This window comes from Balaenoptera borealis (genome assembly GCF_965194805.1).
Source record: "Balaenoptera borealis genome assembly, chromosome: 4".
In the NCBI taxonomy this organism is placed as follows: domain Eukaryota; kingdom Metazoa; phylum Chordata; class Mammalia; order Artiodactyla; family Balaenopteridae; genus Balaenoptera; species Balaenoptera borealis.
In genome coordinates, this window is record NC_138861.1 from 108,618,155 (window position 1) to 108,645,402 (window position 27,248).

Below are 27,248 nucleotides of genomic sequence, written 5' to 3' on the forward strand. Positions count from 1 at the left end.
GTGAGCAGGTGTTCACTAATCCTCAAACTGTCCAGCATAATTCCCTATTATTGTCTCCAACTTACAGATAAGGAAATGAAGGCTCAGAGAACTTTGGGAGACTTGCCAAAGATCACCCACATTAGTAGGTAGCATATTTGTGAATTAAGCCCAGGTCTGATTGCAGAGGCTGTCTTTTCTTTTCCTCTACCCTACTATGAGTATCTGAGTGAATAAATTCTAGGCATGAAAATTATGAAGACAAAGACCTGAGTCAGGAAAGCAGTAGACGTATTGTAGAATCAGAAAACAGTTCTTCTCTGTGCCAGATCAGCTGACACATAGGAACCATGAAAAGGAACTAGTGGGGAATAAAACTGAAAAAAATAGGTTGGGGTTTTTGGGGAGTCATAGTAGAAATTCCTTAAGATTAGGAGAATTGCACATTTTTTTCCCCCTGCTCAGGTAGTTAGGGCATAGTAACAGAAAGAGGAATATAGGTTCCAATACCGACTACCTTTCATTCATTCACTGTGTGTTCCCAAATGAATTGCTTCATTTCTCTGCATCTCAATTTCTTTATCTTTAGCATGAGGCTAATTATGGTATCTACTGATGAGAGGATAAGATAATGAAAAATTATTATTACCATTATTAACTAGGGAACAGATTTTAACACAGCAACTTTATATATGGGACAGCACACAGGATCTGGAGTCAAGAAATGTTGAGTAAAATGTTATATCAAATAATTTCTGACTGTGGCGTTATTCACAGATGATTAATCTCTTTGGCCTCCGTTGGCCCACGTGTAAAATGAGGGTGAGTATAAGTCTTGCCACATCTACTGTACAGGCTTGTGAAGATCAAATAAAATCTCAAGGAACAAAAAGCACTTCCCAAGATAGAAATTTTCACCCTATGGCATTATTTCTCAAGTAATGTGTTACCTGGGCTTCTTCCTATGGGTGTCAACTCTCCTCATATCCCTGAAACTGAGAGATTTTTCTCTGGACACAGAACTTTCAATGTTAAAATTCTGGGACAGTCCTGAGCAAACTGGGATGATTGGTCACCATATTCTTCCCTGAGGATCAGAGGAAACAAAGGGACATTGAAGAAGGAGTTTGCTGTGGATGGAACCACAGATAAGTTTTCAGTAGAACCTGGAGATGTTGGCTTTACCAAAGCAAATATTTACAACTGTGACTTGTTCAAACGTGCCGGTGGTGTTTTGTTGCTCAGTTCTAGAACCTGCCCATGGTCTGGCTTCACCATCAGCAGAAGCTGGGGTTAGGGTTAAGGTTAGGGAAGTTAGGAGCTCTTAGCTTCATATGGTGGATTGACACTGTATGCCCCAACCAGTTTCTTGAGATTTGTTTCTCACTCTTGAGCTCCTTTGATGATACTGAAATTTCTTTTTCCATGACTCATAAATGACCACAGGCCAGTGGAGGTGTTTCCAAGGAAAGAGTGTTCCAAGATTGGTATCACCCCAAAGCCTCATACATTTGATTCAAATCACAAGTATCTTTCATTTCCTGTTCTCTGACTCTTATTTTTGCTTCCTTTGTACCTTCCTACCTCTTACCTGCTCAACAGAAGTGATGGTGTCTTAATACTGCACTCCCTCTTCCCTGATTTTCAGCCAGGAGCTCTGGGCAGCTGTTTGGACCCTCCTATGTTGCCCCCACCACTGGAGCTACCTCCTCCCCATGGAGTCAGAATTATCTCAACTATCTGAGTTTAATTTTTTCTATAATATTTCCCATGGTAATATATGCACAAGGTTTAAAAATAAAGACAAAAAAAAAGTAAAATAGGGTTTATGGTATGCAACAATTCCCTACAAGAATCATCCTTACTTCCAGGGAAAACTTTCAGAAGTAAAAGCTAGTCACTGTATTTTCTTTCTTTTTTTTTTTTTTTATTTTTGATATTACTATCTTTTCATTTAACAATTTTAGATATATTCTGCTGTGATTAATATTGATCTAACTCCTTTAAACCTCTCAAAACTTCTCTCATTCACTTCTTCCAGTTTTCTGTTTGTCCATTGGTTTTCTTTGTCAATTTAGGAACATATTTGCAATTCATTCTTATTCTTCATTTCTTATTCAGCAGATAAATGCATATCTTGACAGCCTACTTGTATGATAAGAATATTAAAACCTCTGCCCATTCTCTCAGCCCTCTTTCTACTTCCACCTTCCAACTTTCATTAGCTTTTTTTTTTTTAACATCTTTATTGGAGTATAATCACTTTACAATGGTGTGTTAGTTTCTGCTTTATAACAAAGTGAAGCAGCTATACATATACATATATCTCCATATCTCCTCCCTCTTGCATGTCCCTCCCACCCTCCCTATCCCACCCCGCTAGGTGGTCACAAAGCATCGAACTAATCTCTCTCTGTTATGTGGCTGCTTCCCACTAGCTATCTATTTTATATTTCCTAGTATATATAAGTCCATGCCACTCTATCACTTCGTCCCAGCTTACCTTTCCCCCTCCTGCTGTCCTCAAGTCCATTCTCTAAATCTGTGTTTTTATTCTGGTCCTGCCTCTAGGTTCTTCAGAACCATTTTCTTTTTTTTTTTGGATTCCAATACATACGTGTTAGCATATGGTGTTTATTTTTCTCTTTCTGACTTACTTCACTCGGTATGACAATCTCTAGGTCCATCCACATCGCTACAAATAACTCAATTTCATTTCTTTTTATGGCTGAGGATTATTCCATTGTATATATGTGCCACATCTTCTTTATCCATCCATCTGTCGATGGACACTTAGGTTGCTTCCATGTCCTGGCTATTGTAAATAGAGCTGCAATGAACATTGTGGTACATGACTCTTTTTGAATTATGGTTTTCTCAGGGTATATGCCCAGTAGTGGGATTGCTGGATTGTATGGTAGTTCTATTTTTAGTTTTTTAAGGAACCTCCATACTGTTCTCCATAGTGGCTGTATCAATTTATATTCCTACCAACAGTGCAAGAGGGTTCCCTTTTCTCCACACCATCTCCAGCATTTATTGTTTGTAGACTTTTTGATGATGATCATTCTGACTGGTGTGAGGAGATACCTCATTGTAGTTTTGATTTGCATTTCTCTAATGATTAGTGATGTTGAGCATCCTTTCATGTGTTTGTTGGCAAGCTGTATATCTTTGGAGAAATGTCTATTTAGGTTTTCTGCCCATTTTTGGATTGGGTTGTTTGTTACTTTGATATTGAGCTACATGGGCTGCTTGTATATTTTGGAGATTAATCCTTGGTAGTTGCTTCATTTGCAAATATTTTCTCCCATTCTGAGTGTTGTCTTTTTGTCTTGTTTATGGTTTCCTTTGCCGTGCAAAAGCTTTTAAGTTTCATTAGGTCCCATTTGTTTATTTTTGTTTTTATCTCCATTTCTCTAGGAGGTGGGTCAAAAAGGATCTTGGTTTGATTTATGTCATAGACTGTTCTGCCTAGGTTTTCCTTAAGAGTTTTATAGTGTCTGGCCTTACATTTAGGTCTTTAATCCATTTTGAGTTTATTTTTGTGTATGGTGTTAGGGAGTGTTCTAATTTCATTCTTTTACGTATAGCTGTCTAGTTTTCCCAGCACCACTTATTGAAGAGGTTCTCTTTCCTCCATTGTATATTCTTGCCTCCTTTATCAAAAATAAGGTGACCATATGTGCATGGGTTTATCTCTGGGCTTTCTATCCTCTTCCATTAATCTATATTTCTGTTTTTGTGCGAGTACCATACGTCTTGATTACTGTAGCTTTGTAGTATAATCTGAAGTCTGGGAGCCTGATTCTTCCAGCTCCGTTTTTCTTTCTCAAGATTGCTTTGGCTATGTGGGTTCTTTTGTGTTTCCATACAAATTGTGAAATTTTTTGTTCTAGTTCTGTGAAAAATGCCATTGGTAGTTTGATAGGGATTGCATTGAACCTGTAGATTGCTTTGGATAATATAATCATTTTCACAAGGTTGGTTCTTCCTATCCAAGAACATGGTATATCTCTCCATCTTTTTGTATCATCTTCAAATTCTTTCATCAATGTCTTATGGTTTTCTGCATGCAGGTCTTTTGTCTCTTTAGGTAGGTTTATTACTAGGTATTTTATTCTTTTTGTTGCAATGGTAAATGGGAGTGTTTCCTTAATTTCTCTTTCAGATTTTTCATCATTAGTGTATAGAAAGGGAAGAGATTTCTGTGCATTAATTTTGTATCCTGCTACTTTACCAAATTTATTGATTAGCTCTAGTAGTTTTCTGGTAGCATCTTTAGGATTCTCTATGTATAGTATCATGTCATCTGCAAAGAGTGACAGTTTTACTTCTTCTTTTCCAATTTGAATTACTTTTATTTCTTTTTCTTCTCTGATTGCTGTGGCTAAAACTTCCAAAACTATGTTGAATAATAGTGGTGAGAGTGGGCAACCTTGTCTTGTTCCTGATCTTAGTGGAAATGGTTTCACTTTTTCACCACTGAGAATGATGTTGGCTGTGGGTTTGTCATATATGGCCTTTATTATGTTGAGGTAAGTACCCTCTCTGCCTACTTTCTGGAGGGTTTTTATCATAAATGGGTGGTGAATTTTGTCAAAAGCTTTCTCTCCATCTATTGAGATGATCGTATGTTTTTTCTCCTTCAATTTGTTAATATGGTTAATCACATCGATTGATTTGCATATATTGAAGAATCCTTGCATTTCTGGGATAAACCCCACTTGCTCATAGTGTATGAGCCTTTTAATGTGCTGTTGGATTCTGTTTGCTAGTGTTTTGTTGAGGATTTTTGCATCTATGTTCATCAGTGATATTGGCCTGTAGTTTTATTTCTTTGTGACATCTTTGTCTGGTTTTGGTATCAGGGTGATGGTGGTCTCATAGAATGAGTTGGGGAGTGTTCCTCCTTCTGCTATATTTTGGAAAAGTTTGAGAAGGATAGGTGTTATCTCTTCTCTAAATGTTTGATAGAATTCAACTGTGAAGCCATCTGGTCCTGGGTTTTTTTTTTGTTGGTGGTGGATTATTAATCACAGTCTCAATTTCAGTGCTTGTGATTCGTCTGTTTATATTTTCTATTTCTTCCTGGTTCAGTCTCGGAAGGTTGTGCTTTCTAAGAATTTGTCCATTTCTTCTTGGTTGTCCATTTTATTGACATATAGTTGCGTGTAGTAACCTCTCATGATCCTTTATTTTTCTTCAGTGTCATTTGTTACTTCTTCTTTTTCATTTCTAACTCTATTGGTTTGAGTCTGCACCCTTTTTTTTCTTGATGAGTCTGACTAATGGTTTAACATGTTTGTTTATCTTCTTAAAGAACCAGCATTTATTTTTATTGATCTTTGCTACTCTTTCTTTCATTGCTTTATCATTTATTTCTGATCAGATCTTTACCTTTCCTTTCTTTCTGCTAACTTTGGGAGTTTTTGTTCTTCTTTCTCTAATTGCTTTAGGTGTAAAGTTAGGTTGTTTATTTGAGATGTTTCTTGTTTCTTGAGGTAGGATTGTATTGCTATAAACTTACCTCTTAGAACTGCTTTTGCTGCATTCCATAAGTTTTGGGTCATCATGTTTTCATTGTCACTTGTTTCTAGGTATTTTTTGATTCCCTCTTTGATTTCTTCAGTGATCTCTTGGTTATTAAGTAGTGTATTGTTTAGCCTCCATGTGTTTCTATTTTTTACAGATTTTTTCCTGTAGTTGATATCTAGTCTCATAGCATTGTGGTCGGAAAAGATAGTTGATTCAATTCAATTTTCTTAAATTTACCAAGGCTTGATTTGTGACCCAAGATATGATCTATCCTGGAGAACTTTCCATTAGCGCTTGAGAAGAATGTGTATTCTGTTGTTTTTGGATGGAGTGTCCTATAAATATCAATTAAGTCCATCTTGTTTAATGTATCATTTAAAGCTTTTGTTTCCTTATTTATTGTCATTTTGGATGATCTGTCCATTGGTGAAAGTGGGGTGTTACAGTCCCCTACTATGATTGTGTTACTGTTGATTTCCCCTTTTATGGCTGATAGTTATCTGCATTATGTATTGTGGTGCTCCTATATTGGGTGCATAAATATTTATAATTTTTATATCTTCTTCTTGGATTGATCCCTTGATCATTATGTAGTGTCCTTCTTTGTCTCTTGTAATAGTTTTGTTTTAAAGTCTTTTTTGCCTGATATGAGAATTGCTACTCCAGCTTTCTTTTGATTTCCATTTGCATGGAATATCTTTTTCCATCCCCTCACTTTCAGTCTGTATGTGTCCTTCGGGCTGAAGTGGGTCTCTTGTAGACAGCATATATACAGGTCTTGTTTTTGTATCGATTCAGCCAGTCTATGTCTTTTGGTGGGAGCATTTAATCCATTTACCTTTAAGGTTATCATCGATATGTATGTTCCTATTACCATTTTTGTAATTGTTTTGGGTCTGTTATTGTAGGTATTTTCCTTCTCTTGTGTTTCCTGCCTAGAGAAGTTCCTTTAGCATTTGCTGTAAAGCTGGTTTGGTGGTGCCGAATTCTCTTAGCTTTTGCTTGTCTGTAAAGGTTTTAATTTCTCTGTTGAATCTGAATGAGATCCTTGCTGGATAGAGTAATCTTGGTTGCAATTTTTTCCCTTTCATCACTTTAAATATGTCCTGCCACTCCCTTCTGGCTTGCAGAGTTTCTGCAGAAAGGTCAGCTCTTAACCTTACAGGGATTCCCTTGTATATTATTTGTTGTTTTCTGTTACTGTTTTTAATATTTTTTCTTTGTATTTAATTTCTGATAGCTTGATTAATATGTCTTGGCATGTTTCTCCTTGGCTTATTCTCTATGGGACTCTCTGTGCTTCCTGGACTTGATTGCCTCTTTCCTTTCCCATATTAGGGAAGTTTTCAACTCTAATCTCTTCAAATATTTTCTCAGTCTCTTTCTTTTTCTCTTCTTCTTCTGGCACCCATATAATTCAAATGTTGGTGCATTTAATGTTTTCCCAGAGGTCTCTGAGACTGTTCTCAATTCTCTTCATTCTTTTTTCTTTATTCTGCTCTGTGGTAGTTATTTCCACTATTTTATCTTCCAGGTTTGTTATCTGTTCTTCTGCCTCAATTATTCTGCTATTGATTCCTCCTAGAGAATTTTTAATTTCATTTATTGTGTTATTCATCATTGTTTGTTTTCTCTCTAGTTCTTCTAGGTCCTTGTTAAACGTTTCTTGTATTTTCTCCATTCTATTTCCAAGATTTTGGGTCATCTTTACTCTCATTATTCTGAATTCTTTTGCAGGTAGACTGCCTATTTCCTCTTCATTTGTTTGGTCTGGTGAGTTTTTACCTTGCTCCTTCATCTGCTGTGTATTTCTTTGTCTTCTCATTTTGCTTAATTTACTGTGTTTGGGGTCTCCTTTTCACAGGCTGCAGGTTAGTCGTTCCTGTTGTTTTTGGTGTCTGCCCCCAGTAGCTAAGGTTGGTTCAGTGTGTTGTGTATGCTTCCTGGTGGAGGGGACTGGTGCATGTGTTCTGGTGGATGAGGCTGTATCTTGTCTTTCTGGTGGGCAGGACCATGTCTGGTGGTGTGTTTTTGGGTGTCTGTGATCTTATTATGAGTGTAGGCTGCCCCTCTGTTAATGGGTGGTGTTGTGTTCCTCTCTTGCTAGTTGTTTGGCATAGCGTGTCCAGTACTGTAGCTTGCTGGTTGTTGAGTGGAGCTGGGAAGTCGTGGGTGGAACAATGTCCTGAACTCGGCCCTCCCACCTCAGAGGCACAGGCCTGACACCCGGCCAGAGCACCGAGACCTTGTCAGCCATATGGCTCAGAAGAAAAGGGAGAAAAAAAGAAAGAAAGAAGTAAAATTTAAAAAAATAAAGTTATTCAAATAAAAAATTATTAAAAATTAACAAGTACTAAAAAAAGAAAGAAAGAACAACCAAACCATAAAACAAATCCCCCAATGATAACAAGCCCTAAATCTATTAAAAAAAACAAAAAAACAAAAAAACAGACAGACAGAACCCTCAGACAAATGGTAAAATAAAGCTGTATGGAAAAGAGTCACACAAAGAAGCATACAGATACACACTCACAGAAAGAGGAAAAGGAAAAAAATATATATATATCTATAAAAAAAAAAAGGAAGAGAGCAACCAAATCAGTAAATAAATCTACCAATGATAATAAACTCTAAATACTAAACTAAGATAAGCATAAAACCAAAAACCAGTCAGTCACATACAGCAAAACCCAAGCCTACAGTTGCTCCCAAAGTCCACCACCTCAATTTTGGGATGATCCGTTGTCTCTTCAGGTATTCCAGAGATGCGCAGTACATCAGGTTGACTGTGGGGATTTAATCCACTTCTCCTGAGGCTGCTTGGAGAAATTTCCCTATCTCTTCTTTGTTCGCACAGCTCCTGGGGTTCAGGTTTGGATTGGTCCCGCCTCTGTGTGTAGGTCGCCTGAGGGCACCTGTTCCCGCCCAGACAGGATGGGGTTAAAGGAGCAGCTGATTAGGGGTCTCTGGCTCACTCAGACTTAGTGGAGGGCAGGGTATGGAATGTGACGCTAGCCTGCCGTGGCAGAGGCCGGCATGACATTGCAACAGCCTGGTGTGTGCCGTGTGTTCTCCCCTGGGAAGTTGTCGCTGGATCAAGGGACCCTGACAGTGGCAGGCTGCACAGGCTCCCAGGAGGGGAGGTGTGGATAGTGACCTATGCTTGCACACAGGCTTCTTGGTGGCTGCAGCAGTAGCCTTAACGTCTCAGGCCCGTCTCTGGTGTCCACACTGGTAGCTGTGGTTCACGCCTGTCTCTGGAGCTCGTTTAGGTGGTGCTCTGAATCCCCTCTCCTCGTGCACCCTGAAACAATAGTCTCTTACCTCTTAGGCAGTTCCAGACTTTTTCCCGGACTCCCTCCTGCCTAGCTGTGGCACACTAGCCCCCTTCAGGCTGTGTTCACGCAACCAACCTCAGTCCTCTCCCTGGGATCTGACCTCTGAAGCCCGAGCTTCAACTACCAGACCCCACCCATCCCGGTGGGTGAGCAGACGAGCCTTTCAGGCTGGTGAGTGCTGGTCAGCACCTATCCTCTGTGTGGTAATCTCTCTGCTTTGCCCTCTGCACCCCTGTTGCTGTGCTCTCCTTCATGGCTCTGAAGCTCCCCCCTCACTCATCCCCAGTCTCCACCAGTGAAGGGGCTTCCTAGTGTGTGGAAACTTTTCCTCTTTCACAGTTCCCTTCCCGAGGTGAATGTCCAGTCCCGTATTCTTTTGTCTCTGTTTATTCTTTTTTCTTTTGCCCTACTCAGGCACATGCGGATTTTCTTGCCTTTTGGGAAGTCTGAGGTCTTCTGCTAGCATTCAGTAGGTGCTCTGTAGGAGTTGTTCCATATGTAGATGTATTTCTGATGTATTTGTGGGGAGTAAGTTGACCTCCATGTCTTCCTCCTCCGCCATCTTGAAGGTCTCCTTTTCATTAGCTTTAATGAAAGTTTCAACATCAAAATTGGTACCACTACATCTAATCTGTAAACACCTTCCTTCCTTCATCTATATGTTGTTTCTAAATGTTAACAATAAATAGTTTACATAATTATGATTGAGTAAATATAAAAATACAGAGTTGATAAACTATGGTTTATTTATTTATTTTTTCTTTAGTGTTTACTCTGTGTTGCAACTTGCCTTAGTCTATTTTTTATTTTCCTCTTAAACTTTGACCTTAAACATAGCTCTTTGTTGATTAAATTTTTATTATATCAAGTGTTCTTTTGCAATCTCTCCTTTTTCCAGGGACCTCACTCTCAAGGCTCCCCTCCCTGTTTCTATTTAATGAAGACTACCCTCAAATCTTGTTCCATAGCTGTATTTTTAGGATTGTCTTCCCTAGCTCTCCCAGCTTGGATGAACTTTCGCATATTCCATATTCTTCTTGGTTTTGCTAGAATATATTTTCAGGTATTTTAGCAAGAAGTTGCTTAAAGGAGGTCAACTTTCAGAGTCCTTTCATGTCTGAAAAGCATCTCAATTATTGCTAACTTCAAAAGTAAATGTTAGTTCGGTTGGATAATGAGCTCCCTCATCAAATTCACATTTCACATATAAGTCATCCATCATCCTTCCAGGATGAAACTCCTTAATCCTCTCAATAACAAATATATTAATATAAGTAAGGTTATATTAATATATACTTGACATTAAAAGCAGAAAAATATATGCTGCAGGAAAGCAGAATGATTTTAGAATTCCTCATCTATTCTTAATAATTATTAATAATTAAAAAATGAGTCATTTTAAAACTCAGGTGTGTGCTTATAATCTTTGTTCTTATTTTTTCTAGCTCTGTGGTTCTCAAACTTTAGAATGCATAAGAATTACCCTGCATAGCAAATATACCAAACTATGTACAGATCTTTATAAAGGCAATTTAAGGGGTTTTCAGAGATAATTCTTGACTATCAAACTGTATTATTTCTAAGTTACATATTTTCATATTTTAATATCTGAAATCATGCACATCTTATAAAAACAATGGCACTTTACACTTTTATCCGTGCTTTTTTGTACTTTTTAGTGGTATAGAGAATAATAAAGCTTCTTAAAGTTAATGCTGTATCAAATTCAATAAAATATGGCTGACTTCATAATAGAATTCAAGAGAATTTTGGAGGCATTGCTTTTTGTGTGTGTTGAAACATCACTCTTGCTCATTGAAAGTTTATTTTAATTGTTTCTTTTTTAGGTAACTTTCAGGATCTTTTTATCCTTGGTGTTTTAAATTTCCTAATGATGCTCCAAATGAGGGTCATTTGTTGTTTTACTTCATTATACTTAGTAATTGTTGGCTTCTTTTAAGTGAAATTCCATGTTGTTCAGCTCTTGTTTATATCCTTCTGTTACTCCTTGAATAATTTCCTCTCCTCTGTTTTTAGTGATTTCTCATCCTAGAACTCCTTTCAGTCATATATTGGATCTTAAGAGTGGTGTTTATGATTTCTTCTTCCTCATTTTGTATTTCTTTTTTTTTTATTATTTGGAGAAGAGGAATTTACTCTTTCTAATTTTCAACTCTTTATTGAATTTTCTGTTTTGACAATTATATTTTTAATTTCTAAAAGTTTTTCTTTCCAGGTTTCTAATTGTCCCTTTATCCACAGCTTTCTCTTTCTTTCTGCTTTTTTGTTTTCAATGCATTTCCTCGTATTCTTGAGGATGTTAATCATAGTTTTTTTTTTTTTTGTTTTTTGTTTTAAGTTCTATCCTTCAAATTATCTGTTTTGGGGGGATCATACTTTTCTGCTTTGCTTATCTTGATTTTTCTCTTTTGTTCTTCTATTAACTACTGCTGCACAAGAATCCGCACCAAAACTTAGTGGCTTAAAATAACATTTTATGACTTCTAATGGTTCTGTGTATTGACTGGGCTTAGCTGAGCAATTACTGCTTTGTGTCTCTCATACAACTGTAGTCATATGATAGCTGAGTCATAGAAAGGATTTATTATTCTTGAAGTCCAATGTGGCTTCTCCGTTCATATGTTGGGACTTCACCTGGGATGATTGGACTAGCTGGTGATCTCCAGAAATCACTATTTCTGTACACAGACTCCACACATGGCTGACTTAAGTTTCCTCACAGCATGGAAGGATAGATTCTAAGAGCCATTGGACTTCTTACATGACAAATGGCTTGCCTCAATGTGAGTGCTTCAAGGGTGCCAAGCAGAAACTTCAGGGTTCTTTGCATCTAGCCTTGGAAGTCCCAAAATGTCACTTCGGTAACATTCTATTGGTTAATCAGGTCACTAAAGGCAACCTGGATTAAAGGGGAAGAGAACAAGACTGAACTTCTTGATTAAAGGAATACCACGTTCACACAAAGAAGAAAGTATTAAGAAGTCCTGATTTCAATTCTTTGGGGTATATTCCCAGAAGTGGGATTTCTAGATTATATGATAATTCTATTTTTAATTTTTGAGGGATCTCCATACTGTTTTTCATCATGGCTGCAGCATTTTGCCTTCACACCAACAGTGTACAAGTATTCTAATTGGAATTCTTCTTTACTTTCTATTCTCCATCTACCCTGGCCTTGCTCTGTTTCTCAACTGTATCACAAAGACATATTTTTTTTTCTATCTTATCTCCTTCTCTTTCTTTCCATAGTTGAAGTCAAACTGTTTATACATGTTTAGATCCTATGTATTTATTGTTTCTTGTCATATCATCATGTATTTTCCCATGTCATTAGAATCTATTTTAAAACATTATATTTAATGACTGTTAATTTCTACTCATATGAATTTCCCTAATATGATAGATTTCTTTCCATTTTCATGCTATTACAAAAACATCATTTTTGAAATAAAATATATGTACAAATATCTTATTTTGTAAAAATTTTTATGATAGAAAAATCGACAGAAATCATTTTATAAAACAATTTCTCCTGTCTTGGTTTAGTAATTTTGTTTCCTGTATTGGTTGTTGAGAGTACTGCTTAAATGATTATTTTTCAAGAGTGGCCCATATTTTCATCCCTTTATATAGGAGGTTGATCTTCTGTGCTTCTTTCATAAAAGACTGCTTGTTAAGATAAATGATTCTTGGGTCATGGCCATTTTCCCTAAAAATTCATCAGGTCTTTCTCTGTTGTTTTTGTTCTCTTGAACAGAAAATCTGAAATATCAATTTCATTACTATGGAAGTACCTACAGTTATCTGCCCTGGAGAGTTATGGAATTTTTCTTGAATTTTTAAAATTACTTTTTAATGTAATCAGAAAGTGTCCTATTCATGGTATTTTCTTAGAATGTCATGAGCTTCTTGTTTTCTATTGTCAGATATTCTTTCTTCTAGGAAACTTTAACTTCTTATTGATCTTAAGACAGCTTCTAATGCTCCATATTATATTTTTGTCAGGTTTCTGTTCCCTCTTTTCCAAACTAAATTTTTTACCATATTTTTTTATCCCTTTGTTTTATTATAGGAGATCATTTTCAGTTTTTACTGCACAACATTAATTTGGCTGTTAATTATTATATCCAAGGTAGAATTTAATTTTGTGTTGGGTTTTACTGTCACCTTTATATCTCACACAGATCTTCTTCCACTGTGCTTTATTATCTATTCCTCTTACTCTTTTCTTTCAGTGTCCAGCTTTCTCTAATACTCAAAACACAGAAAGTACCTGAAAAACCACCAAGGTTCCCTCTCTTCTAACCACAGTTCCTGAGGTTGTATTCACAGTAATGACACTGTGAATCCAAAGGTCAGAGCAATAGAGACTTTAAATATATGAAAATTTTATGTGGAGCCACCTTGGAGAATAGATTTCTATTATAACTAGTGATATTTGGGAGACATGAATTCAAATTCAGATCAGCTTCTTAATCCACAAGTTCTGTTGTTGAGGAAATTTTGCTAATGATAATGCCTTATATGAGGATCAAATGAATTTTATAGGTTGAGCCAAAGATATGGGAGATTATTCATAAGCATTAGGGAAAAACAAACAGGATTTAGAGTTGGGAAGAAAAAAGGCAGATAAAACAAATAGAAGAAAAGAAACAGTTTTTGTGATGTCACTTTGGTGGGAAAAAAATAAGTAAAATACCTCAGTGCTTTTCTGTCTGCCAACAAATGGAGAGCTGAGCTTGAGTGGGGAGCTGAGCTTGGGTGGGGCTTGAGGAGACATTTGATGGTCAGCAAGGTTCTGGTTTTCTCGGCCATGGAATTATCATGACATTCCCAACCACAGGTACTGAACTATATATGTCCTCTTATTTTTTCTTTCAGTGATTTATTGAGTTGTTCAACAAATTTTGGGGACCCAATGATTATTTAGTATAAGAGAAATGTAGTATTGTTCCAGGGAAAATCGTGATTGATCTTTAATCTGAAATATTGGTTTTATGACCCTACTGCTGGGGACTGTCTACATGATTTGATGTACGGATGGTGAATTCAAGTGTGTATGTGATGGAAGTGGAGTTTAATATAGAAGGTGATCTAATAAAATCTCTACTGGTTTCAGTCCTTGTCTCTCCAAATATAGTCTATTATTAGTTGTTTTCAAGAAATAAAATGGTGGTACTTTAGAGTCTTCCTCTTACCTAACCTCTCAACATCATTTGACCATGTAAACTGTGACTTTTTAAATAAAATCTTCTCAGTTCTTACCCTCTATGTTGTTCTTAGGGGTAAAATACTAATTTTTCTATTCCTTCTCTGCCTTCTTGCTTGTTTTTCTTCCTCTGTTTTATCAATAGGTTCTCAATATTCAGTTTTAAGCATACTCTTATTCACTCTAACTCCTTTAGGAGTGTTATATCCTATCCATCCCCTTGGCTTTAGCTGTACTCAAGCAGTTCACTAATATATGTTTCAAAGCCCATAACTCCCTTTTCAAATCATGAACCTCATATCTAAATGTTTATTTGACATCTCTTCTTGGATTTGTTAAATGCCTCTCAATCCTATGGCCCAAAATGAATTACTTCATTATTCCTCAACAAAATTAAATCTCTTTCACTCTTCTTTATTTCACTATAAAACTAAGCCATCTATTGAGTTAAGAAAGCTGGGAATCCAGGAATTATCCTGATAACAGCCTTCTCTCTCTCTTATGCGTAATGCATCCCCAAACGCTGTCAATTTTTCCTCCGAAACATTGCACAAATGATCCCACTAGTCCACCTACCATCTACTTAGCAATAGCCTCCTAACTGGTTTACCACCATCTATCTGAAGCCAAATCCGTCCTCTGTACCCTGACACCCTGACACAGAATTAAATCTCGGAGACAGAGTTTTGGGTGAAGTAGAGTAACCCTGAGAGAACTGCTCAAAGGAAGTGAGGTGGGGAGCCAGGATATATAGGAGTTTTGCAACAAAAGGCAGGTATTCTGAATGTCAAAAGATTATTGTTAATTAAAGAAAACCAGATATCTCAAGTTAAGGAATTTACTGTTTCTCTATGTATGGGAAGACTAAAGAGTCTGGGCTGACTGAAATCATTCCTTTGATATGCACCTCAGCTATCTGGAGCCAGGGTCCTATGTTTTCACACCCTGAGTTTCCTCAGGGCTCACTACTGGGAGTGGGACTACAGTCTGATGCCTGCTAGAAGGCAGGGATTCTTTGCTTCCTGAGTTCCCTCAGGGCTCAACAGCCCACCATGGGCAATAGCTGCAATCCCCGATGACTGTGACATCCTTTGTTTACTGATATGGCCGGCAATATTCCATTTCTCAGCACCAAGCATTCTTCAGTTTCCTCTACCTTCCTTGCTGCCCCCTGACATAAAGCATTTGTGGTTTTTGTTCTCTCTTTCTTCCTTTTTTGTCATATATATATATATTTCATATTTTAGCTCAAACTTCACTCTCTTAGGAAGCTTTTCCTAGCCTCCTTTGATGAGGCCAACCTCTCCCACCTCCATAGCATACCACTCCTCCCTTTTATACCACTTTGGCCCAGCGAAATTATATGCTTGTTTGTGCAATCATTTCATGTTTTACACCCTGATCCATGAGGGAAAGGACCGTTTTTCTCATTCAACATCTGTTCTGGCACTTGGCCTATAGCAAGATCTCAAAAATCTTTATTGGAAGAATAATGGATGAATAATAATGCAATTAATTATATTTAATAAATATTGCCTCACAATCTTCAATTCACATTCACATCTGATATTGATTCTCACATATTGACCCCAGGAGCATCTCAGAGCAAAGGTAATTACCTTCACTTTCTGAATGGGGAACCTTATTGGTATATTGCATTGTCATGGGGACTGGTAAAAATATGCTTGACTCTGCCAGGCCCTGAATCTCTGTAGAAGAAGGAAACCTGCTGAGTGAGTTTCTCTGCACTTCTTGCTAAAAAATTAACATTAAAAAAAATGCCTATCAGCTCTTAAGAATGTTGTTAGACACTTTTCTATATATTCTATTATTAAATGCCATTATGATTTTTCCAAATAGGTATTAGAAACCACATTTTATAGATAGATAAATTAAGATTCAGGAACTTTAAGAGACTGACCAAGGTCACGCAGCTCTCTCCAGGTGCTGTGAAATTATTCTCCACTAACTGGAACTTTTGATGTTAAGCTATTAGGACACAGGCTACAACAGGCTCATGTTTGTTCTGGGAGATACTATTTGTCAACTTATAATTTATTTTACCTTCACAGATATCAACCCTTAGAGCCAAGTAATAATGCTTTCCCCTAAAGCCAAAGCGATAGCCTTATTTGAGATGGGTTGACAGATTTCTAATTCTAAGAGAGGGGCTCTCCTCCTTCCCTCTGCTTTGTTTTCTGTTCTTTTAGTACAACATGGGAGAAAAATAAATAAATCCCTGGGCATTGATCATGTTATGATTTAATGTATTTCTGATGCTACCTAGTCTACAGAAATAGACAGAAATCTCAATTGGTATCATCTATTAAACAAGTTCTTAAAAACTGTTGCTTCAGCCCTAAAAAAAAGGACAGCACAGAAAACATAACTATTGCTTCACCAAAGGAACATGAATGTCACAGAGCTTTACTGTAATAACGGGGCACACATTGGGTGTTCATAGAGCTGAATTCTTCCAAGACTTGTGATGGTGACCATGTAGTTATTTTATTACCTCATGAGTTGAGAACAGATCTCCTCAAATATTAAAATAACTGGTACCCAATATTAAAATAACTGGTACCCTGATCATATTTGTAGGAAGATGAAACTTTATCACATATGTTTGCTAGTAATGTAGAATCAGAGCATATTAACAAAACCCTTTAGCAACTGAACTTTTTATTTGGGGAGGAGGAACTATGCAGTGGAATGAGGTTAGGCTTTATAATCAGATTGAGCTTGTTTTGCCTCTACGACTTATCATGGACAAAGTGTGTGACATTATACAATCATTGGAAATCAAGAGATAATAGTTTCCAATTTTTCAGGGATTGGAGAGGTGGTTATCCTGAGTATAAAGGGTCTAGCTCCCTATCTTGATGTGCAGTGGCAGTCTGTAGAGTCTTAGACAATGATAATAATATTACTGTCATATTGATATTGACACATTGCTAATAACAGTCGTTCTAATATGTTCTGGGCTGTGCTTTATCTCATTTAATTCTCAACACAGCTACGAGACTGATAGCATGTGAGATGAGGAAACTGAAGATGACGAAATTGAAGTTGGCATAGGAAAGTGACTTGACCAGGGTCTCATAGCCACTAGGTGTCAAAGCTGGGACTCACACTCTATCTGATTACAGATGTGAAACTCTCAGTTTTCACATCTTCAAAATGAGTATACATTAGATAATTTATGCTTAGGCATTTAAAATACTTTTAATATGGGTGAAATAGACAATTACTCTGCCCCAGACCTATACAGAGCTCTCTGTGGGATGTTTATTTGTTCTGGGGAGGGACACTGCTCTCCCAAATCTTTATTGCACACTCTTCCCTGGGACCTTCTGTCTGGGGTAGTGAATTAAGCATCCCCCTAGAACATGTGTAGCCAGGAGCTGAGAAAAGAAGAACCTTCCTTACTGCTTATCAAGAAATGGGCAAACTTCTCCCCAGCGGTATCACTGTCCCCACTTGGGGTTTGTTTTGAGGTACTACTCTCATAGCTCCTCCACCTCTCACCCTCAGCATTTATCAGATATTTATTTCATTAAGCTCAGTTGCTGCTGAGAAGCTAGGAAGAGGAAAAGAAGTTCCCTTCAAGCATCTGGCATTTTTTAGGAAAGTTTTCATGTGCCTAATGATGTTAGATTGTGCAGAATAAACAGCACATTATAATCTCCTTTCCTTTCTCTCATTTTCCTGTCATTCTATCAGATTTCCATTGAAACACTCTAGAATTCGAGTAACTTGAACTTCTCAACTCAAGTGAATTTTAGCTTCAACTTCCTTTCCAAGAGTCATTCCTATGATTACACCTCAAACTATGTCAAGATCCAGAGCTGTTCCACTTCTGAAGTCTTGAACTCTATTATTAAAAACTTTGCTCAGTCTCCACGACTTAACAACTTTCTTAAACCCACCACTTCTGTTCCTTGACTCAAATAATCCTTTGGACCTTTTACGCCTCTACTTTGTTCAGACAAAATAAAGTTTAAAGTGTTCCCTGACCAAGCTGGATATCATTTTTGATCATCTAAATTGCTCTTTTTAAAAAATTTTTAACAACTTCAATTCCATGACATCCCTGTCTTCTGTCTCACCTACCCAGCAGCATTCCAAGTCTGCATTTTCCCCATAATGTTTCTTCTTAAATTTAGGTGATTGAAAAAATACTCAGAGCATCAGAGAGCATGATGGAGAAAAAATGACAATGGTCATTGTACTCCATCCCAGCAGTGTCTTTTGTCATCATTTTGCTTAATTATTTTTAATCATTTTGCTTGTTCATGATCTCATTATACTCCCAGCAATCTTCAACATCATCATCATTTTCTTGAATCATGACTCACTTAATAACCCCCCCATGTAAAATAGTCCCCTTCCCAGTTCATTGAGATTATAAAGCTTTCAAATATAAATTACCTCATTCTCATACTCCCTAGCTCCCCACGCACCTAAGTATACAATCACCTGCCTTTCTAGACATCTTTACTCCCCCTCACTCTGGCTCAAGCATGGAAGTCCCTTCTGCTGTGCATCACTGACCCCTCCACATGGGTTTCCATCCCATTCACTCTTTTCTCCTCCAAGACCCTCCTTCAACACTGGTGCTAACAGCTAGGATTTTTGTATCATCTATAGATTACTTCTAAGATGATCTAAGAAATCCTCTCAATTAGAATCTTAATCTCCTACATCTTTTTAAAAAAATTTACACTCCTCCTAGGCTGGTGCTTTTATTGCCTGCAGAACATAGTTTCCTAACCTAGTTTCCACACTTCACCCCCCACACTACTGGGACACGTGTCAGACTTCCTCCAAAATATGTCCACGGTACTCTTTTCAACCAGCAAAACCTTACTTGGCTGCTGGGTTTCTTCAGCTCTGCTTGTGTCCAACCAACCAAGGAGTAAGTTGTCAGTATCTCTTTCTTCCAAAAACATGTGTTATCAGTTAGCTACTGCCATGTAACAAACAACCTCAATATTTAGTGTCTTAATTAAATATTTAACTCATAACTCTTCAAGCAGGCAATTTCAAATAGATTCAGCTAGGTGGTCTTCTGGTATTGTCTGAGCTCCCTCATACATCTGCAGACAGTTATGTGTAGGCAAAAAGCTTCTGCTGATTTGTATGGGATTTCCTACATGTTTCACTGGGGCACGTGGGCTGACTCAGCTCTGTTCTATGTGTCTCATTCTCTAGAAAACTAGGTCTAGGTAATTCACGTGGTGTCTGGGAGGGATTCTGAGTGAAAACAGGGAAGACTTTTGAGACCTGGCACAATGTCATTCCATCTGATTCTATTGGCCGAACTAATCTCAAGCTTAGCTCAGATTCACAGGCTGTGGGATAGATTTCATCTTTTTAAAAACATTTATTTATTTATTTATTTATTTATTTATTTATTTATTTATTAAGTATAATTGATTTACAATGTTGTGTTAGTTTCAGATACACAGTAAAGTGATTCAGTTTTATATATATTCTTTTTCGGATTCTTTTCCCTTATAGGTAATTCAAAAATATTGAGCTGAGTTCCCCGTGTTATACAGTAGATCTTGTTGGTTATCTATTTTTTATATAGTAGTGTGTATATATTAATTCCAAACTGCTAATTTATCCCTCCCCCCACTCTTTCCACTTTGGTAACCATAGATTTCTTTTCTATGTCTGTGGGTCTATTTTTGTTTTGTAAATAAATTCATTTGTATCAATATTTTTAGATTCCACATATTAAGTAATATCATATGATATACGTCTTTCTCTGACTTACTTCACTTGAATAAGATAATCTCTAGGTCCATCCATGTTACTGCAAATGGCATTATGTCATTCTTTTTTATGACTAATATTTCATTTTACATATATATATATATATATATATATATATATATATATATATACACATGCCACATCTTCCTTATCCATTCATCTATCAATGGACATTTAGGTTACTTCCATGTCTTCATTATCATAAATAGTTCTAAAATGAACATTGGGGGCACCTCTTACAGGCAGCTTCTAAGTCATTTTGCAAAGGATGAAAGGGCATGTATTCAAGGAGCAGGGAGATAAATTGGGCCATTTTTGCAATAACTTAACTACATCCCCCAATTTCTACTAACAGTTTCATCGAACAATTCTGTGGGGTAAACACAGTAAGAGGAGGAAAAATGTCACATTGTTCTCCCCAAGGAACAGCTCCTTGGTCTAATGCAATCTCCTTGCATCCCTAGTGTTCTGTTTAGATAAGCTGAAGGGGAGTTGGATGATCTTAACAAGATGATTCTGCACCTTTTTGTAACTTTTCCAGCTTTAGAGTTGTTTTCAGCTTTGTATTCCACAAATATGCTCTGAATAGCTATCATGTGCCTGATGTTCTTCTAGGTATTTAGGTTACATAAATGAATAAAATATATCAACCCTCAGAGATTACATTCTGGGGTGGGGGAGAAAGACAGTGAACAATACTCATGTTAAATAAGTAAATTATAATTTGTTTAAATATGATATATGTTATGGAAAAAGGGGAAAAAGGAGCAGTAAGCAGTAAGTAAGGGGCATTGGGGCAGTAAGATGAGAAATTGCTAGATTAGGTTTCACTGAGAGGGTTAAAATTTGTCCAAGATTGAAGTGAGGGAGTTAATCATGTAGATACCTGGGTATCTGAAATATTCTTTGGAAAGAGAAGGCTAGGGGCAAGAGATTGCATGTCATGTGTGGGGAACAGCAAGAAGGCTGGTGTAGTTGGAGTACAGTGATCCAGAGAAAGAGTGTAAGATATAAGGTCAGGAAGAGAAATGAGTAAACAAGGATTATATCCTATAGGATAAGGATCAGCAAACTATGGCACCATGGGCCAAATCTGGAATACCACCTGTCTGTGTAAATAAAGTTTAACAGAAGCACAGACACATTGCAATGGTAGAATTGAGTAGTTGTGATAGAGACCATATGGTCCACAAGGTCTAAATTATTTACTTTCTGACCCTTCACAGAGAGTATGCCAACCCTGATATAGGGGCTTCTAAGACACTGAAGAACTTTCTACTCTGATAAAACAGAGTCTAGCCATTGCAAAGGAATTACATAATCTGACCTTGACTTTTCTAAAATAAAAGATCACCTGGTTTCTGGTAAGAATGGGCTGTAAGGAAGTCAGGCTAAAAAGAGAGAGAACAGTTAAGAACTACTGACAATACAGGCAAATCATGGTGGTTTGGATCCAGGTGACAGCAATGAGATAATGAAATGGAGTCAGATCCTGCATATATTTGGAAGATATAACAGTCTATAGTTTCTTTAACTACAGAAAGAGCCCCACTCAATAAAATGTTACGAAAGCGAGAAGAATACCAAAGCAAAACCGTACCTTTTGAGCTGGACACTGGGACAGACACTGACCCATGTGAAGAGACTCCTCCAAGCTCACTTGGAGCAAAAGTGGAGCAGTCTTGTGACGTTCAGCCCAGTTATCTATCTGTGTAACAGATCAAGGGGGTTCTCTTAACTCTTTCAACTATCCCCACACCTCCTTTATCATCTAGTACAGGAGACCCCTAGCTGTCCTTCCTGGAGGGTCTTTTTGCTCATTTGCATCAAATTAAACTCTTTCTTCCATTAATGTGTTGCTTTGCTTTCCACCTACAGAACTTTACTATCTGGAGCAAACTATACATTTACAGTCAGGAGACCTGGCCACTGCTCCCAGTTCTATGACCTCAGCTAAGCTATTTAAACTCTGCACCTCAATTTTCTAACCAATAAAGTAGGGACCTAATTGTATCTATTCCACTCTGTTGTTTTGATAATAAATATGATCTTTTCTATTTAGGGATGTCACAGCAATTAGTAACTGGCACATAGTAGGCTTTGAACCAATGTGAATTCATGGATAATTTCCCCTTCATTATTGTTCTTTTCCAGGGGAGGTATTGTCTGATCTGTATGGGGAGGATGTTTTACTGTTCTCTACAGTCAATCCCAGCATCAGGGATGTCCTCAGTTCACCCTGGCTGGAGGATTATTGCCTGCAAATTTGAAACTTTTGCAGACTTGCTGTGAGGAAGGATCAAGTAATATCACGGACCTGGCCAGGGAGACTGCAGGGAGGACAACCTGACACGGATTATTCGTGAGGTGCCGCATAATCAGGGTCTGCAGACAGAGATACCTAGCTCTGGGAGCCGGTTCAATTAAAGAGCCCCATAAAAAGAAACGAAATGGAGTTATTTGTAGTGAGGTGGATGGAGTTAGAGTCTGTCATACACAGTGAAGTAAGTCAGAAAGAGAAAAACAAATACACTATGCTAACACATATATATGGAATCTAAGGGAAAAAAAAAAAGGTCATGAAGAACCTAGTGGCAAGAAGGGAATAAAGACACAGACCTTCTAGAGAATGGACTTGAGGATATGGGGAGGGGGAAGGGTAAGATGTGACAAATTGAGAGAGTGGCATGGACATATATACACTACCAGACGTAAAATAGATAGCCAGTGGGAAGCAACTGCATAGCACAGGGAGATCAGCTCTGTGCTTTGTGACCACCTAGAGGGGTGGGATAGGGAGGGTGGGAGGGAGGGAGACGCAAGAGGGAAGAGATATGGGAACATATGTATATGTATAACTGATTCACTTTGTTATAAAGCAGAAACTAACACACCATTGTAAAGCAATTATACTCCAATAAAGATGTTAAAAAAAAAGAACCCCCCCAAAACATAAAATAAAATAAAAATAAACAGCCCGTGCTTTTTTTTGGATTCCACATATATGCGTTAATATACGATATTTGTTTTTCTCTTTCTGACTGACTTCACTCTGTATGACAGTCTCTAGGTCCATTCACGTCTGGTAAAACAACTATACCTCAATTAAAAAAAAGAAAACAACAACAACAGCAAATGTAAAGAGCCCATGCAGTGAGACGGGAGGGCTGGAGGAGATGGTCAGGTTCTGAAAGTGGGATTGTTGAGAGGGGTGGAGTCACTGTGGGGGAGTTGGATAAGCAGTTACTTGGAGTGGGAGAGGCACTGGGGAAAGGGGTAGCAGGCGCGGGAAGTTTTTAATGAGCGGGAAAATGACTTCTGAGTTCTCTACATTTGAAAAAGAAATCTTTCCCAAGCTTTCGAATGGCACAACCTAGGTAGTAAAACCAAACCCTAGTGTGAACCAAACTACACATCCGTGCTTCTTCCTTGTCTCCTTTGAGAAGCTCTGGAGGTGTGAAAGGGTCAATAGAGTGCGACTTTAATTTTATAACTTTAACATAATATTCTTTTCTTGTTTTCAAGGCAGTGCATGCTCAAAGAAAATTCAGAATCATAAAAGTAAAAGGAGATTCTCTCTCTCTCTGCTGACCCATATATCACCCTTGTTAACATTTTAGTGTTGTTATTGTAGTTTATTTAAAATACATAATCGGTAGACACCAAGTTTGTGAAGAAAGTTTCCTGGGGTTTTTCACAGTCACATTTCTGCCAAAAGTCACATATTTCATTCTCCTCATAACAAACCTAGGCACCTGCATAAGTTTCATTAAATATTTGCATCCCTCTCACTGAGTGATGATTTTTTTTCAAAGGAATAAAGTCATTACTTTTCAAAAGTTGCTGCCTTGCACAATAAGTAGACAATAGCCAAAATTTGTGATGTGAGATGAGAAATGTCCGCTAGGTTTGACAAGCTTTGCAAAACACATGGTTCTAAATCATTCTTCAGCAACATTGAGTATTAATATGTGATGTGATCTTGGGGTTCATATATCTACAAATATCTACCATCATTTATACATATTTTTAAACACACACAGGTATACATAATTAGAATTGGTAGCATATATGAAGTTTTGTATCATTTTCCCCCTTTGCTACCATAGCAGGACACTTTTCTTGATAAAAATATTCTAAAGCTAAAGTTTTTAAAACTGCATAATGGTCATTGTGTCATTAAGCCATTACTCATTTACACAATCTTCCATTGCTAGATATTTTGAATGCTTCAGATTTTGGCCACTGTAAATAGTGTTGGAATTTACATTATTGTGAATATATATTCATGGCATCTTTAGTATTTCTCTGGGATAGATTCCCATCTATGAAATTAATGGCTCAAAAGTTATAACCCTCTTAAAACTCTCTGTCCATATATATGTGTATATATATATATATATGTCAAATTACTTTCCAGCACTATTGCACAGAAGTATTCCCCCATTCCCTGAGCCCACTTTGGACGTGTTCTTGGTCACTTCTCCATTAATATTAGTATAAGAGAATAAACTTTTAAACAGCTATGACAATTTGACACAGCAATTTGTTTCCTTGTTTCTTCAGTTTTCATTTGTGTTACACTAGTAAGGTTGAATATTATCCTTATATTTATTAGTTATTTTTTCTTCTTCTGTAATGTTCTATTTCAGTTCTTCAGCCATTGATCTTCTTGAGGTTAAGTGCTTTTCTAATTGATTTGTATGAACTATCTGGACACAATTCATATTTCTTTTTGCACTTTTATGGCAACTACTTTATGAGGTTGTTTCTTGTTCATTTTGCACATGGCATTTTGACATTTAAAAAATATGCATTTAACGAAATCCTTTCACATCTCCTTTGTGATTTTCCCTAGGGTTCTTAAGACTCTCTCATCCCCAGATCACTTAAATTCTTACCCGTATGTAAAAATACTTTCATGCTGCATTTTGGTCTATGCTGTTGAGTCGAGTTAAGGTGAGAGAGGCTGAAGAGATAGGAAGGAGCCTACACATAAGGAGATATTGAACACTTATGGAAGAAGTACAAATGGCCAAGACACTTTTCCTTCTCTGAGTCATTAGTAGGAGGTTTTGCCCATTGTTTTGTTGGTTTGCTTTAAATAACAATCATTGCTTTAAACTAGTTTCTATCATCTCACTTCTAGATAATTGCAATCACTTCCCAATTTTGTCTCCTCACATCCAGTTTTTTCCACTTCCAACCCCTTCTTCACATTAGAGACAAGGTAGCCTTTCTAAAATAAAATTTTAAAAATCTGATCTTTTCACTTTCCAATTAAAATCTTCCCCATCAGCCTTAATGCGCACCTCCTTCAACCCTTAGCACCGCATCCTGGACCCTGATATCTGGTCTCTGTCTCCCATTCTGGTCTCCCCTTCTGCCTCTCATACTTTACATGATCATGTTATTTTACACTTGGTGCCTTTCTTCCCGGTTTTCCTGCTTCTTGAAATCTTTTTTTACTCTCTTACACTGAAGCCAGCAGTGTCTCTGACAGAAAGCACTCTACTATGTATGTCCTTCTCTTCTTTCTGTTTGTGGCACTCTAGCCTGGACTATATCTTAAAACAACTATTATGTTGAAATAACACTATACACATGTATCCCCCACTAGATTACAAATATCTCAACATCAGGGGTTCTCCTTTTCTTTTATTGTATTTCCAGGGCCTAATATATCCCCGTATATTGTACTTTAGGTGCTCAATATTATACAATTTTCAAAAATTGCCATCCACTTAATGCCTATCAGAAGCCACATCAAGACCCAGAATAGTCATCTTCTTATTTAACACCAATTCAATGCTGCATCTTGTTTTGTGAAATGAGAATATAAACCCCTGCTACACATTCCACCCTGGACAAAAGTGAAACTGAAGGCAGTAATGCATGTGAATAATTTTGTAAATTGTGAGAAATTTTGTTTGTGTGGTTATGTGTGTGCATTTGTATGTGGAATTATTTTTACTGTTATAATTATTCTTATAGAAATATGACATTATATTACAGAATTGCAAAGTTTTAGAATATTAGATGTACATGTGACCTTGACATAATGTAGACCACTGGCTTGCAAACTGTGTTCCCAGGTGCCCTTAGGTTCTTTAAAGGTGCTTTAAGGGCCATTTCTGAATGGTGTTGGGAAGGGGAAAACAGATCTGGCAGGATTTCCAGACCCCATCTCAGCATCTACCAGAACAATACCAGTTTTAACTGTTTCATATGTTGGATTTCATATATGGTTTTGTCTAAATAAAAATTTGAAAACTGCCGATTGTTCTAATGCTTTATTGCACATAAAGAAACTAGAGCCCAGAGAGGTCATCAGACTTGCCCGAGGTCACACAGACTGTCAGTGTCACACCCAGGCCAATGTTCTTTCCATCACACACACTTCCTTAGGAAGCTCCTTCCTCCCCGGTCCCAGGACATTTTCCATGCATGCTTTTCCCCACGGAAAAGGTTTTCAACCCCAGAACATGCTTCTAGCATCTTAAAGTAGTGTGGGTTCTGCTCAGTTCTCATCTATACCTTTATCTTTCAAAACATCACTGAGCACATTCCTAATGCTTATCTTTCCATCATCTACCCTTTCAAAGACTCTATCTCGCTTAGATATTCCAGGCACATGTCTTCTAGGCCACCAGGCTATAAAATCCACTCCTCAACAAGAGTTTTGCCAATAGCAATCTCTTCCAGTTTGGTGGCTTGTTAATCAGCACATTTTCATGAATTGCTCCATAATAGCTTGAGTCTAAAAGATGATCAAATTACCATCTACAGTGCTCTGTAATTGCTGGAGATTGGTTTCCTGGATGAATGGGAAACCTGCCACTATTTGGAAATCAGAGCAATGAATCAACACACAGTCTGAGCACCTCTGATATGTTACACCTCTTCTAGGGGTAGGACCACAAAGGGTATTTGATATTGTTACTGCCCACAAGGATCTCACATCCTAGTAGGAGGAAGACACACATGTAAACACAAACAATTCAGGGAAAACATGAAATTAAAAAGGAACGTACAAAATGAGAATATGAGCCATTCTCTCTGGGTATTGTCATGAGAACTTGGCCATGAAGATGAAGGCGGGGCAGATTTTTAAACACTAACACTTATTTTAGAGGGCACAAGATAGAAAGGCATTTTGCGTACGGAAATGACTTTCTAAAGATTTTCAAATTGTTTATTCAGTGATTGTTTTTTTTTTTTTTTCTTTACTTCTTACTATGTATCAGGAACTGGGTTTGCAACCAGAAACAAAAATCAGTTCTTACCATCATAGCAGTGAGGGAAACAAGTCAATTAAAATTCTGTATTATACTATGGAAAGGGGAAGAAAAACAATTGAAGTATTTTTTTTTTTTTTC